This window comes from Mustela putorius, unplaced genomic scaffold, assembly GCF_011764305.1.
Source record: "Mustela putorius furo isolate JIRA1106 unplaced genomic scaffold, ASM1176430v1.1 tig00003846_pilon_pilon_pilon, whole genome shotgun sequence".
Lineage (NCBI taxonomy): Eukaryota > Metazoa > Chordata > Mammalia > Carnivora > Mustelidae > Mustela > Mustela putorius.
In genome coordinates, this window is record NW_025421999.1 from 12,233,159 (window position 1) to 12,259,263 (window position 26,105).

A 26,105-nucleotide genomic window follows, 5' to 3' on the forward strand; every position below is an offset into this window, starting at 1 on the left:
TGTAATCCTCCTAATTGATTCATCCAATATTTATTCAGCATCTCTAACATGCCATTGTTCTGGAACTTGAGAATGTAGCAATAAACAAAGCAGACAAAAATCTGCCCATATAGAGCTTACATTCTAGCAGGAAGAGAAACAAAATTCTATATAAGTAAAATGTATAATATGCCAGATGTTGGCAAGTGCTGTGTTTGATTGCATTAATGGCCCCAATTTTTTTTTTTACCTTTCTTCTATTCATCCCCTTTGTCATGTCCCCTGTGATAAGCTGGGCTTCTTCCCTTCTCCTTGACGTTGAGCTTGAACATGTGACCTGCTTTGGCCAACAGAACAATGTAGAAGCCACAGCATGCCAGCTCCTGAATCTAGAAAAACATAGACCTTGAGAGGCCTTGGTGATTCCAATGCTCTTCTTGTTCCTCTGCCATTGCCGGGACAATATGCCGGAGCTAGTGTGCTGGCTGCTGGAGAAAGGGAAAGGGTGAGAAGCAGAGCTGCTCCAGCAAATCCTCTCCAGCCAAACTGAGTCTAAAGCAGAGCCCCTTGAGCCCCCGGAATGCAGGTGTAAACTGAGCCAACATCAGCAGCGCCATCTACCATCCACCCAATGTGACCAGCAGGTGACCTCCTGCTGACACACAAATGCATAAGCCAGAATCATAAATGACCTTATTCTGGTGTTGAGTTTTGAGGTTTATTATACATCTATAGCTAACCAATACAAGTGCTAAAAAGTAGTCCAAATAAAGCAGCTAAGAACAAGAGATCATGTGTGTGGTTGTGGTGGGGGAGTCAATTTCAAAGAATTGCCTTATACAGTTATTTTTTTAATATAACACATTATTAGTGATTCTAAAAACAAGCTCTTTTCAGGACTTGAAAGGTTCTTATGTTCATTACCTAACCTCCTCATCCTGTGTGTGGCACTCTCCTCCTAGTACTATATGAGCCCAAGCAAATAGGAGGCAGAAAAAATTTGCTAACTTGTTCTTGTGTAAGAAGGAGGCCTGGGTGGCTCAGTCCATTAAGCGTCTGCCTTTGGCTCAGGTCATGATCCCAGGGTTCTGGGTTCTAGTCCTACTTTGCATTGGGCTCCCTGCTCAGCGGGGAGTCTGTTTCTCTCTCTACCCTTCCCCCTGCAGGAGATCTCTCTCTCTCTCACTCTCTTTCTCTCTCAAACAAATAAATTAAATCTTAAAGAAGAGGAAGAAGGAGGAAAAGGAGGAAAGAAATTAACATTCTTTTTGGATTCCAATCCAGTTAAACATTTTTGCTTTCTCAGGTTTGAAATGCAGTATGTGAGCTCTTTTTTTCTTTTTCTTTTCTTTCTTTTTTTTTTTTTTTTTTTTTTTTGTCACTGGTACTGGATAACCAAAGCTACTCATGCTTTAAAATATGTTTAAAATATGCTTAGAATTGGAACTAAGAGTAAATTATTATTAAAAATGATAATTATGAAGCTACCATTTATCTTCCATTTACTATCTGCCAGGGGCTGTTCTAAGCATTCATAAACAATGGCTTATTTAATCCTCATAAAAATATCCAGGAACTGTCATGTCTCCAGACAAGGAAACTAAAGCTCAAAGTAGGAATCAGTTGGCAGAGCTGGGATTGAAATTCAGATCCAAAAGAAGATGTGATACACACACACACACACACACACACACACACACACACAAGAATATTATACAGCCATCACAAAAGAAAACTCGGGGCGCCTGGGTGGCTCAGTGGTTTGGGCTGCTGCCTTCGGCTCGGGTCATGATCTCAGGGTCCTGGGATCAAGCCCCGCATCGGGCTCTCTGCTCCGCAGGAAGCCTGCTTCCCTCTCTCTCTCTCTCTCTCTCTGCCTGCCTCTCTGCCTACTTGTGATCTCTGTCTGTCAAATAAATAAATAAAATCTTTAGGAAAAAAAAAAGAAAACTTACCATTTGCAATGACACGGATGGAACTACAGGGTATTATGCGAAGCGAAATAAATCAGAGAAAGACAATTATCATATGATCTCCCTGATATGTCGAATTTAAGAAACAAGGCAGAGGATCATGGGGCAAGAGAAGAAAAAATGAAACAAGCCCAAACCAGAGGAGACAAACCATAAGAGACCCAATCACAGGAAACAAACTGAGGGTTGCTGGGGAGGGAGGGGGTGAAGAGGTAGGGTAACTGAGCAATGGACATTGGCGATGTATGTGTTGGAATGAGCATTGGGTATTACAGAAGACTGATGAATCAAAGACCTATATGCCTGAAACAAATAATAATTATGTTAATTAATTGAATCTAAATTTTTTTAAATGAAAAAAAATAATCAGATCCAGAGCCACTCATTCCAATGATGTTCTGAAATATGGCTCCTCTGTCTAGATGTCTGTCTTCTGGGTTATCAGAAACCTCCAGAGGTAAGGATAGTATTAGGAAGAACTCTAATTTTCATATTGTCCTTTTTTTTTAAATTATTTTCTTGTTTATTTATTTATTTTTATTTTAAAATTTTTATTTATTTTTTAAATTACTTTTCAGTGTACTAGAATTCATTGTTTATGCACCACACCCAGTGCTCCATGCAATATGTGCCCTCCATAATACCCACCACCAGGCTGGCCCAACTTCCCACCCCACCCCCCACCCCCATCCCTTCAAAACCCTCAGATTGTTTTTCAGAATCCATAGTCTCTCATGGTTCACCCCCCCCACACACACTCCAATTTCCCTCAACTCCCTTCTCCTCTCCATCTCCCCATGGCATATTGTCTTTTAATGTGGCATCCTGTGTTCACTGCGGCTCTAACTGAAGTCTTCCCCCGAAGCACTCTCCTAATATATTACAAACTCACTTGGATTTAAAGGCAGAAGTAGTGCCTAGAAGTCTATTGGTTAAATTTAGCCAATAGAATTCTTCCAACACGCCCCGAAGTAAGGGAACGGTTCAAGGATTCTTTTTTGATTGTTAAAAGGTAGGTAGCACTTGCTGTTCTGTGGAGCTCAAAGCCTTTCCAGATTAGCCACCCTATCTTCTAGCAGGTGAATGCAGGTTCCATTACAGTCATTTTGTCCACCCACTTGAAAACCAGAGCAGACTGAGACAGAGCCAGAGGGTTTCAGGGCAGCTTTGACTTCCCATCTCATTCAAATCCTAACCGTGCAATTGTCATCTTGTCACAAAATGGTGGCACTGAGTGAAACGAAGTCACGAGTTCCAGTTCAGAGTTCTAGAAGATTCTAGTGGCTAGAACTGGCTCCAGTACAAACAGGAGATAAAGTTGAACGTGTGAAGGCTGTGGGAAACAATTCCTCTCAATCCCTTGTCTTCTAGGGAGTTACCTGTTGGTGGCTCCCGTGGACTGGTGGATAGGTTTGAGAGCTTCTTGATTAAGGTATTTTTACTGGCTCCTAATCTCCTGTCTTAAATCTTGCCTTGCCTTCATCTTTTATGGATTCTAACCATTGAGATCATATTCCGGAGCTGTAGGACCTTGGGAAAATCACTTAACCTCTCTGAGATTCGAATTCCTCGCCAGTAAAATAAAGAATTGAAGTTTGTCCCTGCCCTAACATTCTATCACTTCAGCACACACGTTTAAACTGCTGATTACAAATTAATGGTAATTTTCAGCCTGCTGCAAGCAATTGCCCTAGACACAAGCTAGCAGAGTTAAAGTAGTTTAATAAAATGAATTAGACCTTTCATTAATTTGTTTTGAAGTCCTGTCAGTTACGCATTTTATGTTCAACCTTACAACTTTTGCAAGCAGGAAAGTGTAAATGACAACTTTGAATGTAAATGACAACTTTGAAAAACTGCTTAGTTGGCTTTTCAGATTTCTGGACCAAGTAAGAGCTCTGTAAGAGAGCATCAGAGGTCTTCGGAAGACTTTCCCATTCCACGATCTTCCGCAGCGACCAGGCTGATAAAATTTCTCTGTGAACGCTGAGTTTCTCCAAACCAGACCTAATAGCTACCGGTTCCCAATCAATTGCTATTCACACTCACACATCTGCACACATAAAGCCACTTTAAACATCAAGCTGTGGGGTCCTGACATGATGACAGAGCCACCAGCTGTCGGGACACTGCACTGAATTGGGGACACAAACCCCATTTTCCTATGTAAATTGGCCTGGACGCTGCTTCGGTCCCCAACAAAAGGGGACAGTCCTGTTAAATGGGGCCATCTGGCCGTCCCCCAGCCCCACTGACACCTCCAGGCTGGGGGTGGGGATGGGGAGAGCGGGAGTGATCTTCGGGGGACCGGGAAGGTAGTTCTGTGGTGCACAGCTGTCACTCCGACCCCAGGGGTCCGGTCTACAGAGGTTGGAGGAGAGCAGATTCGCGGTGGTCTTAAGCCTCCGGGCCTGGGGCGTCTGAAGGTCTCAGTGCACTCCCGACGTGGGGGAGGGCGCTCTTTGTTCCCGGGCCCCGGGGGGTGGGGACAAGGCGCCAGAGCCCAGGGCAGAGTCACTGCTCCGTCCCCGGGGCCTCAGGGCAGCTCCCTCCCGGCAGCTAGCAGCCGCTGGCGCCTCCATAGCAACCGCGTGGGAGTTCCGCAGACCCGGCCGAGGAGCAGGGGTGGAAGGAAGGAGGGGAGCAGGAGAGAGGGGCAAGGGAGAGGGAGGAGGAGGGGACCGGGGGAGCAACACCGGAGGAAGGAGGGAGGAAAGCACGAGAGATGGTGGGAGCCGAGAGAAGGGGAGCAAGGGAGGTGCAGAGGAGACGAGAGGCTCCAGGAGAGAGAGGTCGGGGAGAGGTGGGAACTGGAGGAGCTGGGATGGAGGAAAGGAAGGGGACAGGATCAAAGAGGAAGGGGGGAGGAGGGAGAGCAAGGCGAAGAGGCTCCAGAGCAGGCGAGGAGGAGAGGGGAAACGGGAGAAGCGGAGGGGAGGAGCGGCGGAGGGAAGGAGGAAGGGAGCGGGAGCGGGGGTGGGGGGCAGGGAGGAGTGCAGGGGAGGCGGAGAAGCCGAGGAGCGGGGAGGTGCCCGAGAGGACGCGGGTGGGAGGGAGTGAGGGGGGAGCAGGAGCCCGGGAGGGGGAAGAGCCGAGCGGCTGCCGGGGAGGAGGGTGCGGCCCTGGGCCGCCCCGCCCAGCCCTCCAGGGCACGGTGCCCCGGCCGGGTTCTCCGGCCGAATTCCTGCCCCCACTCCTGGTGGGGGAGGGAGGAGGAGCGAGAGCCGGCGGCCGAGCGCTGGGGCGGGCCGGGACGGCGGCCGGCGGTGGGGAGACGCGCTCGGGGCGGAGCCGCGGGAGCGCGGGGCGGCGGGGAGAGGGCAGGTCAGCCGCCGCTCGGCACCCCCGCCCCCCAGCCCGGGTGGAGCGCCCCGGGAGCCGGCCGTAGGCTCCCTTCTCCCCTCCCCCTCGACGGGCGGACCTCTCGACTGCTGTGCGGACCCTCCCAGCCCCCAGAGCGGCCTCCCTAGACCGGGAGCAGCCCGCAGTGCTCCCGGGATGTGCGAAGCTCCCCAGGGGTTGCAAGCGGGACCCCGCCAGCCAGGCTCCGGAGAGGACGCGCTCCGGCCGCGGAGAGTTCTTAGCTGAGACTGGCTCTCTCCGAGTGTTTTCAGCAGAGAGTATTTTCTGTTACAAAACTGTTAGAAAGGTGATAACGAGGTTTTGTTGGGAGCCTATTCCCTTCCACACGCCCGCCCCCCAGCCATGAGGGGCCTCGTGGAGAGAACGCATTCTCAATCCGGAGCTCGGAAAATGAAACAATATTTTCTGATATCCAGGCGAAATTTTTTGGGACAAGCCAAGTCACAAACACATCATTTTTAAGCACTATCTGTTTAGCACTGGCTTGCACAAGACGTTTCACAAAGTGGCTTACCAAGAGTCTACCGCAAAAATGGATTACTATTACTCTATGAAAAGCATTTTAAAATAGCTTTTTATTACCTGGCCTTAAATGTGTGAGAAAAAAAATTCACAGTATTTCAAAAGAACCAATAGATGTAAGTGCTGTATAATTTATTTTGAAACCTTTATAAAAAGGAAAGGAAAGAAAAATAAACTTTTGGACGTTCTCAGCTAACATGGCCTATGGGAAAATGAAAATAAACTTAATTGAAAAAACAGTGCTCACCATAAATAGGTTTAGCTTTCAGGCAGGGAACATGGTTTAAAAAAAAAAAAATCGGAGCATATTCACCAATCAAATGTAAGATTATCCATGTTTCATAAAGCAAAGGTCAAAAAAATCCTCTCAAGCATTAAAGGACACTGTTTCTGTGCATATAGTCAGGGCTTTTGTTTTGTTTTTTGTTCTGGATGTCTTAATTTGTAACTCCTGTTTTCAGGTATTACTCCAAGGAATATTTTGTTTTCTTCTACCCACATAATCCCAAATAAGGTACCAATGCAAAAGAAACAGGAAAATTTGTAGGTTTGTAATTATGTGATAGCCCATCTGGGTTCAACTCTATCTTTGACCAAAAAGAAAAGATGAAAAATGTAGGCAAACATCCAACTATATTTATAAAACTCTAAATATTCACTCATTTTGACATACAATGAATGACTTCTAGTTTTTGCTTCCCATCCAGTGGATATGCCACATTTTTGAGGGCTCACGACATTCCAGGCATTATTCTCAGCAATTTCTAGATACTAGCATTTGATTTAATCTTCTTAAACTGAGAAGGCAGTACTAATACTCTATCATTTTACAGATAAAGAAACTGAGGTCTGAGGTGCCTGGCTGACTCAGTAGGTCAAAAAACTTGGGACTCTTGATCTCAGGATGGTGAGTTTCAGTCCTCTGCTGGGTATTATTACTTTAAAATGACTTACTTAAATTACTTAAAAATGACATCTTAAAAAAAAAAAAAAAGAAAGAAAGACAGGGTGCTTGGGTGGCTCAGTGGGTTAAAGCCCCTGCCTTCAGCTCAGGAGGACTGAGCCAAGCATAGGGTTCTCTGCTCAGCAGGCAGCTCCTCCCCACCCCCACTCCCTCTCTGCCTGCCTCTGCCTACTTGTGATCTCTGTCAAATAAATAAATAAAATCTTTAAAAAAAAAAAAAAGAAAGTAAGCCTTAGATCATAAAAGCTACCCAGATTCACACAGCAGTGGTCGGCAGGACTGGGGTAAAGACCCCAAATTAGTTATCACTGAGCAGGTTTGCTCCCTGACCACACTCCACAACATGGGACTTTCTTTGCATCTTATGTAGAATTACACCGAATATAACCTTGGGTCAAATATATTTATGAATCAACTGAATTTTTCAATTTTATCTACTTTTTCTGGTGTTAGGTAGACATGTAAATTCATGAGTCTTTTTTTTTTTTTTTTTTTTTAAGTAAGTTCCACAACCAAGGTAGGGCTTGAACACACAACTTCAAGATCAAGAGTCATGTGCTCTACCGAGTGAACCAGACAGGCACCCCTGTTTTCTTATTTTCTAAGGTGTTCCTCTAATAAATTTGTGTATGTTATTGTAACCTTCAGAAATATAGAAAGTAACAAACGTCCAGGGCTAAATCTGCTAAGCACAAAGTGTTAATATAGCTTTGCATAGGTATTAAAGATTGTGGCAATATTTAAAAATACATATTCTGAATTCAACAATAAACCATATTATTTTTAACTTGCTTATATCCTCTTGCTTATACTTATTTTTAAGTAAAAAATTTTATATGCTTTATTCAAGGGAAAACAATCCATGAATTGGGGGAGTACAATACCTTCCAAGCAGTGACATGCTTCCCCTAAGAGATTTGTGGCAAAGCGAGTTTCATGGATTTTATTTATTTATTTGAAAGAGAGAGTGAGAGAGTGAGTGCACACAAGAGACAAGTGGGGGAGAGGGGCCAAGGAAGTGGGGCAGAGGGAGAAGCAGACTCCCTGCTGAGCAGGGAGCCCCCAAGCAGGGCTCCATCCCAGAACCCTTAGATCATGATCTGAACTGAAGGTAGAGGCCTAATTGACTGAGCCACCCAGGTGTCCCCAAAGGCAGGTTTTTGTAGAGCGTTAAAAGAAGCAAATCGGAGGGGCATATGGGTGGCTCAGTGGGTTAAGCCTCTGCTTTCGGCTCAGGTCATGATCTCTGGATCCTGGTGATCGAGTCCCGAATGGGGCTTCCCTGCTCAGTGGGGAGCCTGCTTACCCCTCTCCCTCTGCTGCTCCCCCCACTTGTGCTCTCTCTCCTTCTCTCACTCTCTGTCAAATAAATAAATTCTTTAAAAAAAAAAAAAAAAAAGAAGCAAATCGGAAGCAGGGCAAGACTGACTAGGAGACTAAGGATTTCCTTATAAGGCTAGCAGGTGCTATTTTCTAGGATAGAGTTAGGGTTAGGGTCAGGATTGATTTGGTGCCTGTTAGGTTTCCTTGACAGGTGTTTCCCATAAATGCACGCTGACTTAGGTCTATATTTGTGAGGTGGGTCACAATACTAATTAACTTTATCAATTCCCTCTTTCGATCAATCCTTGGATTTTTTTCCCTTCTTACAATGGTTTTATTGTAAATATGTTCTTATTTTGCATTGTTCTTCTATTGCATGCAAAACTATTTATCTGCAAACTTGTTCTAAATCAAGGAGGAAGAAATGGAACGGGGAACCACTTTGAAATAGAGATACATAGCAAAGACACCTGCTTGCCATGCTAAGCCCCTTTCCTTCAGAATTAACGGGATGTTAACAGGGAATATCACGTATCTCATTAGACTCTTCAGTTGAAATTGGTTCTGAGTTTAGCAATTTGCTCTTGTTCTGTAAACCGAACTGTTCCTTTCTTCAGTGCTAAGAAGGAGAATGGGAAGCCAGTCTTCAGAGCCCAACATCAACAAGAAAGATCTTGGCTTTGTATTTAACTCTTTGCTTGCAAACAAAATTGTGCACTGTTTGCCAGGAGCAATGTCACAGGAGTCCGTCCACCTCTAGCCAGTGGTGCTGAGACCGATAATCAGAAAGTGAGATATTAGCATCAGTCTGGACCAACGCTTCTTGTTGATGTTGGAGTCAGGGTGGCTCTCATACTGGAAGACACGATACAGAGACCTTGTTCCCATAGTTGGCTGTTTAATCATCCTCTCTTGGGTGTCCTAGGCAGAAGAAGATCATTTGTCTGCTCACCAGTGGTTACACAGGTGCATCGAAAGCTTTCAAGGGAACATGGTGAAGCACGGAGACTATTAGAATGACTATAAGCAGAATAATATCCAAAGTCTGGAGGGCCCGCTGAAGCCACAGTCCCCATTTTCCACACCAACTCAGTTCAAACAGATCAAAGAAAGACCCCATTGAAGGAGTCACTTTCTGAAGTCAGTTGGCTCATTCAGTAATGCTAGGTAGGCAAGTGTCAACTTCCTCAGAGGCGTTAATCCACTTGCAACAAGTCATGTTGGCCGTGGCAAGAGCCCCTTGCTCAGCTGGAGGATAATCAAGGGCTAGCCTATCCTCAAGGCAACTTTGGCCAGAGTCCTGGGCAGCTAGTGCTTTAGCAGCAGCGCTGCAATGTCTTCAAGAGTTAAGGAAAGTTTCCTGATCAGAGCCTCATTTACACTTGCTCCTACTTAGGGGAGGAGGGATCTGCCAGGGAGGAAGTTAATTTGGAATTCTGAATACCTCCTGGTAATTTCCAGTTGAGTCTGTGGTTCAGAACTGGAAAGGTGACAGTCATGGAAGCCTATAAAATTTAAGGATCTGTGAACCACACACGTGGTTTTATTTTAGTTACCCTTGTCTTGGGTCCTTTTCTTTGTACACAGCCTGTGTGCAGGTTCCCCAGGTTTGGGATTGTCCTATTCCTTATACTTTGACTTCCTTATTTTCTCTGTAAGATCTGACCGCAATTTTAAACTCTTGGGCACCTACGAATTAGGAGGAGTACAGTAAGCGCTACCTGATGTTCGTACATTCAAAGTCAAGTGTTGCTTGAGCATTTTCTGCCAAATTCAGCCTCTATAAATGGGCAACAAGAATATACCTACTACTAAAATCTTTTGCCTTTGCATCTTTTGTCTTCTATCTGAGTCGGTCCTACAGTCCTTCACTTGGCTGGGGAAGAACACAGCTGTGGGCTTTGGAGGAAAGGAGTGGAAAAGAAACAAAAGCAGAACATTTGGGACAAAAGCAAGCAAAGAATTAACTCCTCCCTGTACAGGGTCAGTAATGCTGGGAGCTAAAAATGGGCAGGGCTCAGGATGGGGGAGAGATGGGGAGAGGACCAGTAAGGTTGTTGAGCCCATTTTTTTAGGTTGAGAACTAGATGGAGAAGCTCTTCTTGGCTGGCTTGGCTTAGGGGTCAAGTTGGACCTTTCAGCTGACTCACTGCGGATGGGATGAGACCCCAGCCTAAGAGGCCAGGCCTGCAGGAAGTTTCAGAGTATGGATTTACTCTTCCCGCTTCTTCCCACTGAAAAGCTGAAAGGGGATGGCGGGGGGGAGGGTATTTCTCATGGCCAGAGCCATTTTCCCTGGTGGCCTGCCTGTGCCTGTCCAAAGGCCTAGAGAGCAAGGGAGGAAAGTGGGGCCCATTGTGCTCTGCCTAAGCAGATGCCACTGACCAACCCTGTCCTTCTGCCTAGACTGAGAACAATTCAAATCATTTTGTTTCTTTTAATTTTCTAAAAAGATTTTTCCCCTAGGAAAATAATTCCTCATTAACTTAAGTCCAAAGATGATTTTTTTTTTTCTTTTACAGAATTGGGGAGGGGAGGGGGATACCCTGTGGCTATTTTTAACACATGTGAGAGAGAAGAAATTATTTTTTCTTGCCTAGATATTCTGATATTCCCACCACTGGTAACTGACATTTCCCAAAACTAAAAGTGAAATTTCCCAATAGGGTCTCAAGTCTGAATAAGATTTATTAGAAAATAAGAATGAAAAAAAAAAAAGAAAAGAAAAGAGAAGAAGAATGAAGAAAACAGAGAGGGGGAGAGAGAAAGAGAGACTCTAAGAATTTTTCACAGGATTCTAGCTTTTGTCTCCATAAAAAAATGGAATTTCTTTAAGTTCAATTAAATTTTAATTGAATTCATAAGCAACATCTTGCCATAATATGATTGCAAGCCTGGTTTTTCCTTTTTATATCCACAGACTGATTTTTAGGTTTGAAATTTAAAAGAACACAACTGAGTGCTGGTTTTTTTCCCCCTCACTAAAGAGTTCAAACAAAAAGAAGACAATTCAATCAATATCGAGTTTGGGTTAACCAATTCAAAGTGACTAGATGAAAGTCTCCAATGAAAGCATTAAGCATCCACTGAACAGAATACCTAATTAGTATTGATCACCAAGTAATTCTAAGCATCTGTGCTATTCACATAGAAAGGAAGCAATATATTTTCTTGGAAAAATAAAAGCAACACTGTATCTGGAGCTCATTAGCATGAGGAAAAGAAAAAAAAAAGGCCCGATACAGTGCAAGTCATGGCACTGCCACTAGAAAACAATTCATTGGGTAGGACAGTTTATTTAGCAGAAGTTGTAATTATGTGCGGGGGTAGAAGACATAGGATGAGAGCTGGGCTAGCAGAGAAGTCCAAATGAGGACAACAATGACAGCCTCGCGTATCCACGTGGGCTTTCTGCCTAGATAAAAAGGACATCTGACATTTTTGTGTGTGTGCTTGATGCTGGCCAGTAAAATTATACCCACTGTCTGCGATCCTCCTTATTGACTCAGCTACCCGCTGCATTGATATTGTACCGATTATACAGGTAAGAAGACTGAGGATTGGAGAGGCCAAGTAACTGACCCAAGGTCGCCCACATCTTCAATGGCAAGGTGGAGTTCCAGCTGGCTTCTCTCCTCATCCTTCTATCATAGTGATTAGTGAATGGGGGTGGGGGGGAACCCCTCCCAGACTCCCGAGGAAAAGTACACATGGACAAGTACGTTTCAGCTCGCCATCTTTCTATTACTCACGCCGTTGCAGGACGCCTTGGAGCAGGCTAGAGTTCCTGGGCTTCTTATGGAGGGGAGACTTAGATAATGTCATCTCTTTTACCTAGAATCGGATGAAAAGCAGGAGCTTTCTCTTGTCATCCAGGTATGCTTAGAAAAACCCAGAGGACTGACTACTCTTTTCAGTTTTGAACTGAACGTTTTGGCCTCGTAGAACAGAAGGGATAGTCATTGCTGAGGAGGTGGAATGGAAGAGAAAAATTCTTAGTTAATTCATTAGCTGAAATTTGAAATAAAGCTGGAAGGCAATGTTAATAGTTCTGTGGAATCTGCTAATTTGGAAATCATTAGCCTATTTCTTTATGATCTGAGGAAAAATCAGGAAGAGAGACTGGAGTTGGGGAGGAAAGTCTTGCCTGAGGTGGTGACTTCTCAGCAGTTTGAGTTAAGAAGGATCTAGCCTTGAGGAGGAGAGATTGGAGTGTGGGGATGCAGGGAAGCTGGGCAAAGACCCTGTGAAGCTAACATTCAATTTTTCTGGGATTCACCCTTCTATCTTTTGTCTAAGAACAGAACTTCCAGACTAAGGATGTGTTTTATCTGTACTGATTTTCGCGTTAGTCTCAACTAGACAAGAATGTTCCTGCCCCTTTTTATATATTGCCTTAAGAATACTTACCCTTGTTTGTTGTAGGGTTTGTAGTAGGGTTTCAGGGACATAGGGATACTTCACCGTCCGAGGGCAAGTGCACCCAGGCTCCCAGCAGGGACCTGGTCCCAAACCTGAAACCTCAGGAGTGAGGCAGAACACCCTCCCCATTTCTGCCCTTTGTCTCTATTTCTCTTCATTACGCCTCTTAACTTTCCACCTCTGCAGACCCACTTTATTGCTCCTATGAACACGTGTTGGATGAAGTCACAGTAAAGCTCAATTTCTATCATCTTAGTTCCAGGAACACTACTCACTGAGTCTCATTCCCAAACATGAGGGCAGAACTGTGACTGATCCAGTTCAGTCAAGTGTGAGCCTTAGAGCCTATCATCTGTCATTGAGAATGTTGATTTTGTTTTTTTTTTTTGTTTTTTTGGTTTTTTTTGAGAATGTTGATTTTTAAATGGAGAGAAAGTTCTCTCTTGGGAGAAAGGGGTCTGATAAGAGCTGGGCAGGCAGTCTCCTGCAAATTCCCTGTGGCTTTCCACACCATGCTTGAACTCCTCAGATCATGACTTCTAGATTCTCTGAAGTATACTTTCCCCCTTTATTTCATGTTAACTCCTACTTACTCTCACTACTTTAGAAATAATAATGTGTCTTCTGCTTTCCCCAGCCCCAAGCTCACAACTCAAAGAGACCCAGCACAAAGAGAACGTTGCTCTTCCGTGAATTCCCACTTCAGTCTTCTGGTCTCCAGATTTTTTTTTTTTTTTTAAGATTTATTTATTTATTTGACAGACAGATTAAGGGGCAGGAAGGGAGGCTGAATTGCTGCAGTGCAATCAAGTTCAGTATATTCTTTTAAAAAGAGAAGTGATAAAAGAATTAGTCTCCTTTTTTAGGATTAGATTAAGCATTTCTTTCTTTCCTTCCTTCCTTCCTTTTTTCTTTCCTTTTTTCTTTTATTTTCTTTTACTTTAGAGATCATCTGATCCCTTCCATTAAGAACTAGAGATGTTAAGTGCCTTGCCTGGAGCGAACATTTGTGGCTGAACTCTGTGTATAGGGCTTTTCCATTTGTAACATGCTGCCTCCCCACCAAGTATGTTGGGGACCAAGTCACAAAATAAGAAGAGGAACAGCAGGAATCTCACCAGCTGAAAGAGATCAGAGAAATGGGATCTTCTAGAGAAATCACATGCAAAAATAACTCTCTCTGGGCCACCATTATTACCAAATTAAATGTTTGGATAAGAACTAAGTGATTTCCGTGACTAATTGAAGCTCTAAATTCTCACAATTCCATGGTAAATATATAGAAAGAACAGGAGAAACTCATCATCTAAGAAAACACAAAAGGGATAGATAGGAATTCCTCAGACTAAATACAATTTTTAAAAAATCTAGGCATTTTTAAAAACAATCCAAATAATTAACTGCTTAAGAATTTTGAGTAAATGCTCTTGTAACCACTGTATAAGGGAAGAAACAGTCTCAACAATAAATTGTTTTTAAAATTACAAAATAATGGGGCACCTGGGTGGCTCAGCAGGTTAAAGCCTCTGCCTTCAGCTCAGGTCATGATCTCAGGGTCCTGGGATCGAGCCCCGCATCGGACTCTCTGCTCAGTGGAGAGCCTGCTTCCTCCTCTCTCTCTGCCTGCCTCTCTGCCTACTTGTGATCTCTCTCTCTCTGTCAAATAAATAAATAAAATCTTCAAAAAAAAAATTACAGGGGCGCCTGGGTGGCTCAGTGGATTAAGGCGCTGCCTTCGGCTCAGGTCATGATCTCAGGGTCCTGGGATCGAGTCCCACATCGGGCTCTCTGCTCAGCAGGGAGCCTGCTTCCCTCTCTCCCTGCCTGCCTCTCTCCCTACTTGTGATCTCTGTCTGTCAAATAAATAAATAAAATCTTTAAAAAAAAAAATTACAAAATAAAATACTACCTATTAAATCTTTAAGACCCAGGCAAACTATTCTCTTCTGCAGCTTATTGAGCTCTTAAACATGGCTAACCTCATGCCAGTGATCCTGCTCTCAAGCAGGTAAATACCCATTTGATAAAGGAAGACACTGGGCTTCAAAGAAATGGGTCTTTCTTTCAGGCAAAATAACATGCTTATGAGATCATAACCCAAGGTTTCAATAGGTTGATAGAAATGGAATTTTCTGAAATCAAAAGCAGCTTTCTTTTGTCCAGGGAACATACCCTCATTCTGATTCTTTTTGAAAGGGCTAATGATGAAATCTCAACTTAATAAATGCTAAAATAATTTTGTGAATCAAAAATGATATGCAATTTTTAGATTATGCAGTTTTATGTTTACATATTTGAAAATATGAATACATTTATTTCCCCCCCAGAATTGATATCAAATAGTCTCACCCAATTTTAAAAGCTGACCATTTTTCTTCATATTTGCCAATTAAAAAGGTCTTCCTATTTAAGAATGCATGTTTGTGTGTGTGTTGTGTGTCTCCATGTGTGTCTGTCTAATTGTGTTGATGGGGCTAAAGGTGACTGCCACATAAAGTAATGAAAAAAGATTTATGTAAGAAAACATATGTCAGCTTTTTAAAAATGGGAAAATACCTATGTACTTAATTTTTCCTGAAGGACTTCTTTAGAAGAAGCCATAAGGCATAAAAAGGGTGCTATTTCGGGCAGCATTTTCAAAAGTGTGGTAGAGTAGATAATTTCACGTGGCATATGAATAAACATTTTTTTGAACAATTATATATTTACTTTACACACAGACACACACACGCACACATCCCACCTAATGCCTTGGAATCATTGGTTTCTTTCACAGAATTTATTTGGGTCCTCATGTCTGCCACCAACGTCCCAGGCTTAGAAGGTCATCCCTTACCCCTTTCTCCCCCCTCAACTCCCTGCATTGTCTTGTCTTTTTCTTTTAAAGATTTTATTTATTATTTTTTTAAGTAATCTGTACACCCAATGCGGGCCTCAAACTTCTGACCCCTAGATCAAGCATCACATGCTTTTTCTACAGACTGAGCCAGCTGGGCATTCCTGCAGTGTTTTTTCTGACCCCCATTTCCCCATCTTCCCTAATTACAAGAACCCTTGCCGGAGCCCCCTGTGACTCACAGTAAATAATCAAAACCCAATCTAGAGACGCACGCCTAGCTGCCCATCCAATAAAACAAAGCTATTCCCTCTTAACCAAGAGTTATAGGTGACAGTGAATGACTTGCTTTCTATTTTGGTTATTTTTTTGCTACAGAACAAATTACCCTAAACTTAGTGGCTTAAAATGACAGCCACTTTATTTGCTTTCTAGCTTCTGTGGGTTGACAGCTCAACAACAGTGTGTCTGGTTTCCCTTGGTGTCGTCCAAAGGATGGCGGAGGCATCATTGGAGCTCCCGCAGCCACCCTGGCCCAGGTCAGCTGGCTGAGCACCCTCCCTCTCTGTGCTGGGCTCATGTATGGTAGTTTGGGGCTCCCAAAAGAGACAGGAAATGGAAACCTTCAGGGCTTCTTTTTCTTTTTTTAATTTTTATTTATTTGACAGAGAGAGATCATAAGTAGGCAGAGAAGCGGGCAGAGAGTGAGGGAGGAAGCAGGCTCGCTGAGCAGAGAGTCCAACTCGGGGCTCGATCCCAGGACCCTGGGATCATGACCTGAGCCGAAGGCAGAGGCTTAACCCACTGAGCCACTCAGGGGGCCCCCTTTAGGACTTCTTAAGGCTTAAGCCTACAGCTGGCATACCATCCCTGTGCCATCTTCTATTAATTAAATAGTCCCAGAGCAAATAATCAAAGGGAGGGGAAATAAATTCCACTTCTGAGTAGGGGAGGTAGTGATAATTTGCAGACAACTTTAATTCACCACAATTTCTCAAACAAGAGATTTCCTTTTAGTTTCTATGCAGAACTTTGAGGTTTCAAAACCTACTCACTACCCTTTGGAATCAACTTATTTTCCTTGCATAAAAAACATGATAGTTCCCCAGAGCAGTGCAACACTTAGGTTAAGAACTGGTTCAGACAGATGGTAAGTGATTATAAGGTGATATATACATATAGAGATTACTAGACTTTCAAGCAATACTCTGAAATCCAAGTTTTACAACCATGAACCTCATTTTGTAGATACTCTCGCATTCTCTGCTTTTAGATACTAAAATTCATTTTCTGATCAGTAAAGACATTTCTGTCCACACTTCTAAAAGTTAAAAAAGAAAAAGACTATGTTTCAGAAGAAGTATCAATAAGTTGGTTATAAATAAATGTGATTTTTTTCCCACCCCAAATATATCTAAGCAAATAACAGTTTAACCTAGCATAGGAATATTTCCTGCTTTAATCGCCTCTCCCTCTGAAAAATTTCCCAGACTATTAAGACACTTTCAGGGACGCCTGGGTGGCTCAGTTGGTTGGACGACTGCCTTCGGCTCAGGTCGTGATCCCGGAGTCCTGGGATCGAGTCCCGCATCGGGCTCCCAGCTCCACGGGGAGTCTGCTTCTCTCTCTGACCTTCTCCTCGCTCATGTTGTCTCTCATTGTCTCTCTCTCAAATAAATAAATAAAATCTTAAAAAAAAAAAGACACTTTCAGAATAGGTATATCTATTTCTGCTCATTGCAGAAGAGATGCCTCTAATTCTGTTCATTTCACAATCTACCTCTCCTTTCCTCCTTTTTATTTAATCAAAACATACACATTTATTTAAGGTAATTAAAGAGAATCTACAGGAGGGAAGTTGTGTGAACAATTTAAAAATCACTCACACTCAATTTAGTAACTAGACTGTACTTACATTTTGAATGCCTGTGTGAAGATGTTTTTTGAGTCAAGTCTTTTAGCTGTGTGGGGAAAACTGCCAATTCTGCTTAACTGCTCCTGAGTGGGTTACTCCCTGCAATTCTACTTATGCTAGAAGTAGATGCTGAGAGATTTGCTTCCCTTTGGCCTCTTCTGTGGCTTGTCAAGGGTTGGCGTTGGTGAATGTTTGGGTTCAAAGGGCTTTTCTCTTTGCAAAGTAAATAGAAGGAATGGAGACGTGAAGAGTGCAAGTAATTAAGTAGGAATACACTGTCAATTTACAATATTGTTTCTACCCATGTCATCATTTATTGATTGTATTTCTTATTGTATGTGCAAAATGTAGCACTGGAGTAAACAGATTGAAACCTGCCTACTGGTTACTTACAGTGATGTGGGAGTTCCACCAGTCCAGATATTTATCTGTAACAACAGGGTAGGAGTTCTTTACATCAGAGCTTTATAAAGATAACAAAAGGAGTAACTGATGTGGCAATGATGGCGTCAACACTGCTGAATAAGAACTACAAGCATTCTACAATATCTGGTTTATATATGACTACAAATATATCGATTTTCTTTTTTTAAAAGAGTGTTTATTTGTCAGAATGAGAGAGAGGGAGAGCGAGCCCACAAGCAGGGGGAGCAGCAGGTAGAGGGAGAAGAAGGCTCCCTGCTGAGCAAGGAGCCCCATGCAGACACTCAATCCCAGGACTCTTGGGATCACGACCTGAGCTGAAGGCAGACGCTCAACAGACTGAACTACCCACGTATCCCCAAATATGTCCACTTTCAATTCCTCTTCGCTCTCACAAAAACCTTATCCAGGTTTATAGCAGAATAATCCCCTTCACTGAATGGATTCTTCCTCCCCTATTATTCAAATTCTCCTGTTCCCTACAGGGGAGCACGCTCCAGGGTAATTCCTGGGCGGCTGCTTTGTCAATTCATTTTAGGGCCGTTTACTTCGGGGAGGAAAATCGCCCAGATTTTAACACTCCGGAGAAAGACATGTGAATTCCTGTCCTCATTTCTAGCTCCAGGGGAATGGCTTCCTGTTTGCACCAGGCTCTGAGCAGCCTTCTGCCCTTACTCGTTCTGAAACTGCCCAGCTGCGCAGATGGAAGTTTTATTTTCGCCTTTAGCAGAATTGGGGGCCGGGCTGAGAAGAGATTTCCCCCACCAGCGAAACGAGGATGCCCGATAGGTTCATGAAAGCCATTACTTTCTCCATCCAGGACCCACCCACAGCCGGGAGGCCTGGAGGTAGGAATTTAACCCTCGGACCCGCCAGAGCAGATGGGCCGTGACGTCATCAACACCCGCCCACCGCGCGCCCGAGGTTGGCAAGGTCACGGAGGGCAGAGCTCCAAGTGTTTAACTTGGTGCAGTCCTCGCACAGCACTGCTCCTTCGACGACAGGGCTTCTCAGGTACGCGAAACGTAGCCGAAGAGGGAAACAAGGAGCCACACACAAGCCAAAGAGCAAATAGTTAAACACAAAATCCGTAAATGGCCTCCTTGGGGGGAAGTAGCCTGGAAGTTTCCGAGCATCTTACAATGTTGAGCAAACATCCGAGCATCTTATAATGTTGAGCAAACATCCAGCATGGTTTCAGGTAACAAATGAAAGAATAAAATACTACTAAACTTTCCTAAATTAGGTGCTAAATTACATCCATTTGCGAAAAAGGTTTGAGATCTAAATGAAGATGAACGCTCAGGTTACTTAAAGTGAGAATAAAAATGGGTGAGGGCCATTAAGCCTCAAATGTAGATGGAACACAAACTGACAAAGGGAGGGTGGAGGTGTTTCGTGTTCTGCATTCTGCCCTAACTATGGCTAGAATTTTATAAGAAAAGAGATTTTCTGTAGATATACAGAAAAATAGAATATCCAAAAGAAACATACTATTATGGTCTATTTGGAAACTTCTGTATACGATCACTTTTGGTGGATAAAGCAGGATAATGCCATCTTAAATATTAAGAAACAGCATTATGCTCTAAAAACAACCACTAAATCGCTAGCAGGAGGAGGCCTGGTTAGAAAGTCTGCACGTCAGTTTAAGGTCATTGATTGCACTTCAGCTTGCACTGATAGAACACCAGTGTGTTTGGTTTATACTGTCATTTTCTGAGGAGTCCAACACCCCAGGCGTTCACTCCCTGTCAGTGGGTTCACAACATTCACCAGGCTCTGTGAGCAAAGCACTGACAAAGGTGTTTTGGTCTGCTTTTCTAGATTTATGATGACACATTCTCCCTCATCAAAACATTTTTTTCCCCCTGTCATTGAACCTTATCTGTATTTTTCTTGTTCTTAGATAAATATAAAGTGATTAAAAGATGGTAATTTTAATTTCCCTTTTAATTTTTGTACTAAGGATTTTTGTTTTAGTAATACAATGCTAAAGTGATAGTACCATCATTTTAAGAAGGTTACTTAAGCAATTACTTAACATTTTTTAAAAAAGATTTTATAGGGACGCCTGGGTGGCTCAGTTGGTTAAGCAGCTGCCTTCGGCTCAGGTCATGATCCCAGCGTCCCTCCCGGGATTGAGTCCCACATCGGGCTCCTTGCTCTGCGGGGAGCCTGCTTCTCCCTCTGACTCTGCCTTCCACTCTGTCTGCCTGTGCTCGCTCTCGCTCTCTCTCATAAATAAATAAAATCTTTAAAAAAAAAAAGATTTTATATATTTATTTGAGAGAGAGACAAGAGCAAGGGGAGGGGCAGAGGGAGAAGGAGGAGAAGATTCCCCGCTGAGGAGAGAGCTTGGGCTCCATCCCAGGACCCTGGGATCATAATCTGAGCTGAAGGCAGATGCTTAACTAACTGAGCCACCAAGGAGACCCAGTTATTCAGCATTTTACATTATATTTGGTTAAATAAGAACATTAAGACAAAAATCTACTGGTTTTATGAAGGAAAAAATATATCTTTAACATATGTGTTTATATTTGTATATATGCATGTGTGTCTGTATGTATGAGTATCTGTATATGCTGAGGTGTATAGAAATCGGTCTTAACACCTGAATACTGATGTTTACTCCTCTGAGATGTCATGATCAAGCAAGATGCATTGCCCTGAAAATTTAAACACACAATTGCAAAATTCTACTTCCAAAGTTCATTCATTATGCCTATAAGAAAACTCCCCTTTATTACCATATATGCGTAAAATATGGACCTAATTCAGGAATGAGTGTTTTCTGCAGCCTTTCCATACATTTCTGTGTAACGAGATGTCTTACTGTATTTACTATAAGCATATTGCCAGAAATTATGTCTTTGGTTTGCAGCTTTAAACCAACTCTCAGCCTCTAAAAAACAAGTAGTAACATTCCAAGTAAAGTTAGAGCCCTGAGCACCTTAGAGAAGCATTCCCTGAAGTCTATTCTGTGGACAGCATTGAGAACTTGTGTGAAAGCCTGTGTTTAAAAGAGCTTTGGGGGGGGGGTGCGGGTAGGATCCTTGTTAAAAACATTTTGGGAAGCATTTTATATCCTCCCTGTTGGAGACTCACAACATACATTAACATATTAAAGACTCCTACATTTATGCTCAATTGATTTTCAACAAAGGTGCCAAGGCAATTCAGTAGGGAAAGGATAGTCTTTTCAACAAATGGTGCTGGGACAATTGGATATCCACATGCAAAAAGATGTATTTAAACCCTTACCTCCCATCACTCTCAAAATTTTAACTACAAATGAATCATTCACCTAATTGTGAGAGCTAAAATGATAAGACTCTTAGAAGAAATGTAGAAAATCTTCATGACTTTCATAAATATTACCCAAAGAGCAGACGCCATAAAAGAAAAGATTTAGTAAGTTGAACTTTATCAAAATTAAAAATATTGGTGCTTAAAAAGACACCATTAAGAAAGGGAAAATATATGCCACAGAGAGGATATTTGCAGATCATATTTGTTTCAGGTCTTGTATCCAGAATACAAGGAACTCTTGCAACACAATAATAAGGAAGTAACCCATTTTAAAATTGAAAAAATGAACAAAACATTTCAATAGGTATTTCAGCAAAGAAGATACATGAATGACCAATAAATACATGAAAAGCTCCTCAGTATTATTGGCTATCAGGAAATCAAATCAAAACCAGAACTGAGATGCCACTAGGCAGCGCTCTGAAGACTAGTTGGTGAAGGTGTGGGGAAATTGGAACTCATACTGCAGGTGGGAATGCAAAATAGTGCAGCTACTTTGGAAAACAGTTTGGGTTTCCCAAACTGTTTGTAAGTTAAGCATAAACTTACCGTATCATTCACAACTTCAATCCTAAATATACACCCAAGAGAAATAAAGACATATGTCCACACAAAGACATGAATGTTCAGTAGCACTATTCACAATAGCCAAAGTTCACAGTGGAAACAGTCCAAATGCCTATGAACTCATGAATAGATAAAAAAGAGGTATATCCATGTAGAATATTATTTGTCAATAAAATAAATGAAGTACTGATAGATGCTATAAAATGGATGAACCTCAAGAACATTATGCTTAATGAAAGAAGCTAGACACAACAACCAAATATTGCATGAGTCCATTTATATGAAATTTCTAAAAGAGGCACATCCATAAAGACAGAAAATAGATTAGTATTCACCTGGGACTGAAGGTGGGTATTCAGAGTAATGGCAAATGAGAACAAGGAATGCTTTTGAGGTAATAAAAATGTTTTGAACTTGGTTAGTAGTGGTTGTACAAGTGTATAAATTCCCTAAAACTCACTTAATTGTACCTTTAAAACACATGAATTTTTCCATGGCATGTAAATTATACTTTAATGAAGATGTTGTTGCTCTTTTTTTTTTTTTTAAAGATTTTATTTATTTGACAGATAGAGATCACAAGTAGGCAGAGAGGCAGGCAGAGAGAGAGAGGAGGAGGAAGCAGGCTCCCCACCGAGCAGAAAGCCTGACATGGGGCTCAATCCCAGGACCCTGGGATCAGGACTGGAGCTGAAGGCAGAGGCTTTAATCCACTGAGCCACCCAGGTGCCCCAAAGCTGTTGTTGTTCTTTAAAGGAGAGGGTGTTCTCTGTTCAAAACAGTTTGGGAAACATTTTATATCCCATCTCTTGGAGATCCACAACATATATTAACATATTAAAGATCAAGAACCTCTATCGTAAAGAACCTAGTTAATTTTTTAATTCAACATAAACCAAATTCATATGACCACAGGAACTTAAAAAAAAAGTATACCAATTAAACTGTTTCAAAATGAGTGATAAAGGAAACATAATTAGGAATTGCTGAAGGGAGTTCCTTCCACTCTCCATCCCTTAACCTCTCCAAACCCTCAAGTCTAAAGAAATGGCATACACTGGACTAACCCTGAGACTTTTTAGCAAAAATAAATACAATTTATATGTTTTGTGAGTCTGTGTGAATCAGCAAACTGGAAAGGCCTCTCCACCCACCCATGACTGCCATTCTGTGTACCAGATTTTTGCTGGGGCGTCAGGCTGAGAGGCTGAGATTAAACAGTAATTAGAAATGAAGCTGAATGTAATTAATTATATAATTTTGAGTTGTTCCAGGGTAATTCCACTACTAAAATTATATCATAAAATTAGAGCATTAGGAAGGATTACTGTTAAAAGTAGGTGTGAATAAAGCACCTGATCCATGTGTGAATCGTGTCCAAAGGATTTGGCTCATACTTGAATCATGTGTAACAGTTGAATGACAAACATGTGCTTGCTAGATTCTAATAGTCGTTGGTTAAATAATTGATGTAGATCACATCTAGAGTACTGATCATGGGAACTGCCATTGGAAAAAACTGGAAGCCCCCGATTCATGGGTCTTTTGTTCTTTATGAGGGTGAAGGGTGATTGTTGCTCCTGAGGTATGAGGAAAAATTGATTAGAATTACTTACATAAGGAAGGAGAAGAGGAATTTTTAGAAGCATTAACAAGATATATTTTGCAAACAAGTATCTTATACTTTTGTGTCAAAGAGAGAAATGAGGGGCGCCTGGGTGGCTTAGTCTGTTAAGTGTCTGCTTTAGTTTGGGTCGTGGTCTAGGGGGTCCAAGGATTGAGCCCCAGTTTGGCATCTGCTTCTCCCTCTCCCTCTGCCCCTAAACCCTGCTTATGTGTTCTCTCTCTCTCAAATAAATAAACAAAATCTTTTAAAAAAAAGATTCTCTCTCCCTCTCTCTCTTCCCTGCTCACATGCTCTTTCTCAATCAATAAAGAGAAAAAGAAATGATTGTGGGAATGAGAATGGATAAAGGGTTTATTATACCCAATTGGTTACTTTGTGAAGAATTTCTTATAACCATATTAAGAATGGGGGACCTGGACGGCTCAGTCCCTTAATTGTCCAACTCTTGATTTCAGCTCAGGTCATGATCTCTGGGTGGTGAGATTGAGCCCCGCATTGGGCTTTGCAGTCCTTGAGGAGTCTGCTGGATATTCTTTCCCTCTGCCCCTCCCCCAAGTGCTTTCTTTCTGTCGAAAATAAATAAATCGTTAAAAAAAAAAAAAAAAACTACTGCAAACACATGTCTACATGGAATACTGTTGGGCTACAAAATGGATTTCCTAAGAGAATGATAATTTTTAATGATACTCCAGAAAAAATTTGACTTCAAGCAAGGCACAGAGAATATTATTTGTCCTTTGTCTTTATTCCACATATATGGAAATAATATTGGTGAGCCCAGGAGATACCAGCCAGAATTTTAGAAATGTTGGTTTTCACATTTGGGAAGTGAATAGAAACTTTTGATGGAATTATTTTAGGGGCATGCAGGGTAAAATGCCCAAAGAACATTTTTAAACACCATTTTATATAAAATTTGCATTAATCAGCTCATACTTACTTGTAACTAGAATACTTTTTTTTTTTAAAAAGATATCATTTATTTATTTGAGAGAGAGAAAGAGAGAGAAGGGTGAGCATGAGAGTGGGGTGAGGGGCAGAGGGAGAAGCAGACTGCCCACTGAGCAGGGAGCCAATCCTAGGTAGGACACAGGATCATGACCTGAGCCAAAGGCAGATGCTTAACCGACTGAGCCACCCTAGTGCCCTTGAATACTCTTTTAAACAAAAATTTGTAATGAACAGGAAAACAAAAATCATTCAAGATTAAACTTATGTAAGCAGGGAAAAAAAACTCCCCTTGTTAAATAAGGGGAGAAAGTAAGAACTTCTTGTAATCTCTAAAATCTGAATTTGTGTTCTAAGTACACATGTAAACTGCAGCTTAATAACATTCTTATGACAGAAGAACAAGACAAAAAGGCGGTAGGTGTGCAACCCCAGTGTACTTTGGAAACCCAGAATACCCCCTTTCTCCCAATCATCCCCATCCAAGTTAATCTGACTTTAGTCCATAATCTAACTTTTGTTTATATCAGTACTTGTCTATAAAGTTTGGGTTTCAACTATATCTATTTTGCAAATTGCACTTCCACTTCTTACTGGCTGTCTTACACTAGTTTTAAGGTTTTCCCCTCAAAATCAGCCTTACCTCTGACAGTATTACATCTTCATATATTCTTCATACCTCTTCACGTTGGTGGAATCGTGTTTTCTCAAACACAGCTTTGCAATTTCTGATGTGCATTTGCTGTTTTCTAAATTAAAAAGTAAAACATTTTGCACTTCTACTTGTAAACAGAATGCCTTATGTTAATTCCAGGTTGTATGAAGGGTTGAGGATGTGAAGGAGTGAGATGGAGAAGTCAGGCAAAGACTCTTTTGAAGGGTAGGAGTAGAGTTTATTTGTAAGGAGAGTCTGTCCACCGATAAAAGTCACCTCTGTGTGCCTCTTGAATGTGGGTAAAATGACAGAAGAGGGACCCCCGTCAAGACTTTCTCCATATTTATGTGTCACTTCATTTTAGCCTATAGCTTAAAATGATCTCGGTTCTCTCTTGCCGGATTCAAGCACTATTAAGTACTTAACGATTGTTTTAAATAATTTTAATAGCAATTATGTAATCACCTTCATAGATTGTGGAGAAAAATGAGAGAAGAAAAAATAATCACCCTTTGTTCTACTTCCGTAATGCAGCCTTTGTTAGCATTTTAATATGTTTCCTTCCCTTTTCCATCAGCTCTTGTTTGCATAGTTGTGATCACAGTCTACTTACTGTTTGGGGTTCTGTTCTATAGAATGAGATCTCCCTGGTTACTAAATGTTCTTCAGAACCATGATGCAGAAGCTATGCATAACACAAGATTCTTGGCAGTTTTTCATTTTTTGACATCTAAAAAATCATAAACAATACTGTGATGAGCATTTTTCTTCATACGCTCTGTCAATATTTGAGGTTTGATAGTGATCTTTAATGAGTTTTAGCCCTCCACGACTCTGACAGTACAGCAGGGTGGCACTGCAGGAGGGAGGCCACAATGCCAGTGGGTGCCATCCTTCTCCTAAAGTTTGCACTGATTTTAAAACTTTAAAAAATGTATTAAGGGGGCACCTGGGTGGCTCAGTGGGTTAAGCCGCTGCCTTCGGCTCAGGTCATGATCTCAGGGTCCTGGGATCGAGTCCCGCATCAGGCTCTCTGCTCGGCAGGGAGCCTGCTTCCCTCTCTCTCTGCCTGCCTCTCCATCTACTTGTGATTTCTCTCTGTCAAATAAATACATTAAAAAAAAATGTATTAGGAATCAGGTTTGTAGTTTAAGTCAGCAACCACTCAGAATTATGAGCAAAAGAGAAAAGATGATAAAAACGTTAAGAGGAAAAGAGGGTCTTGAGGTTCATTTCTTCCAGCTGGATCAAGGAGGGTGTCCTGCTGCCAGAG

General features: G+C 42.1%; 1 long non-coding RNA gene across 1 annotated transcript; it reads right to left on the bottom strand.

Moving 5' to 3' along the window:
• On the bottom strand, positions 1-25,450 carry LOC101688840. The gene is made up of 3 exons (XR_200929.3): positions 25,342-25,450; positions 24,821-24,926; positions 1-467 (listed from the first exon to the last, which is right to left on the bottom strand). It is a non-coding gene; the product is annotated as an uncharacterized LOC101688840 (long non-coding RNA).
• Between the last annotated feature and the right edge of the window lie 655 nt (positions 25,451-26,105).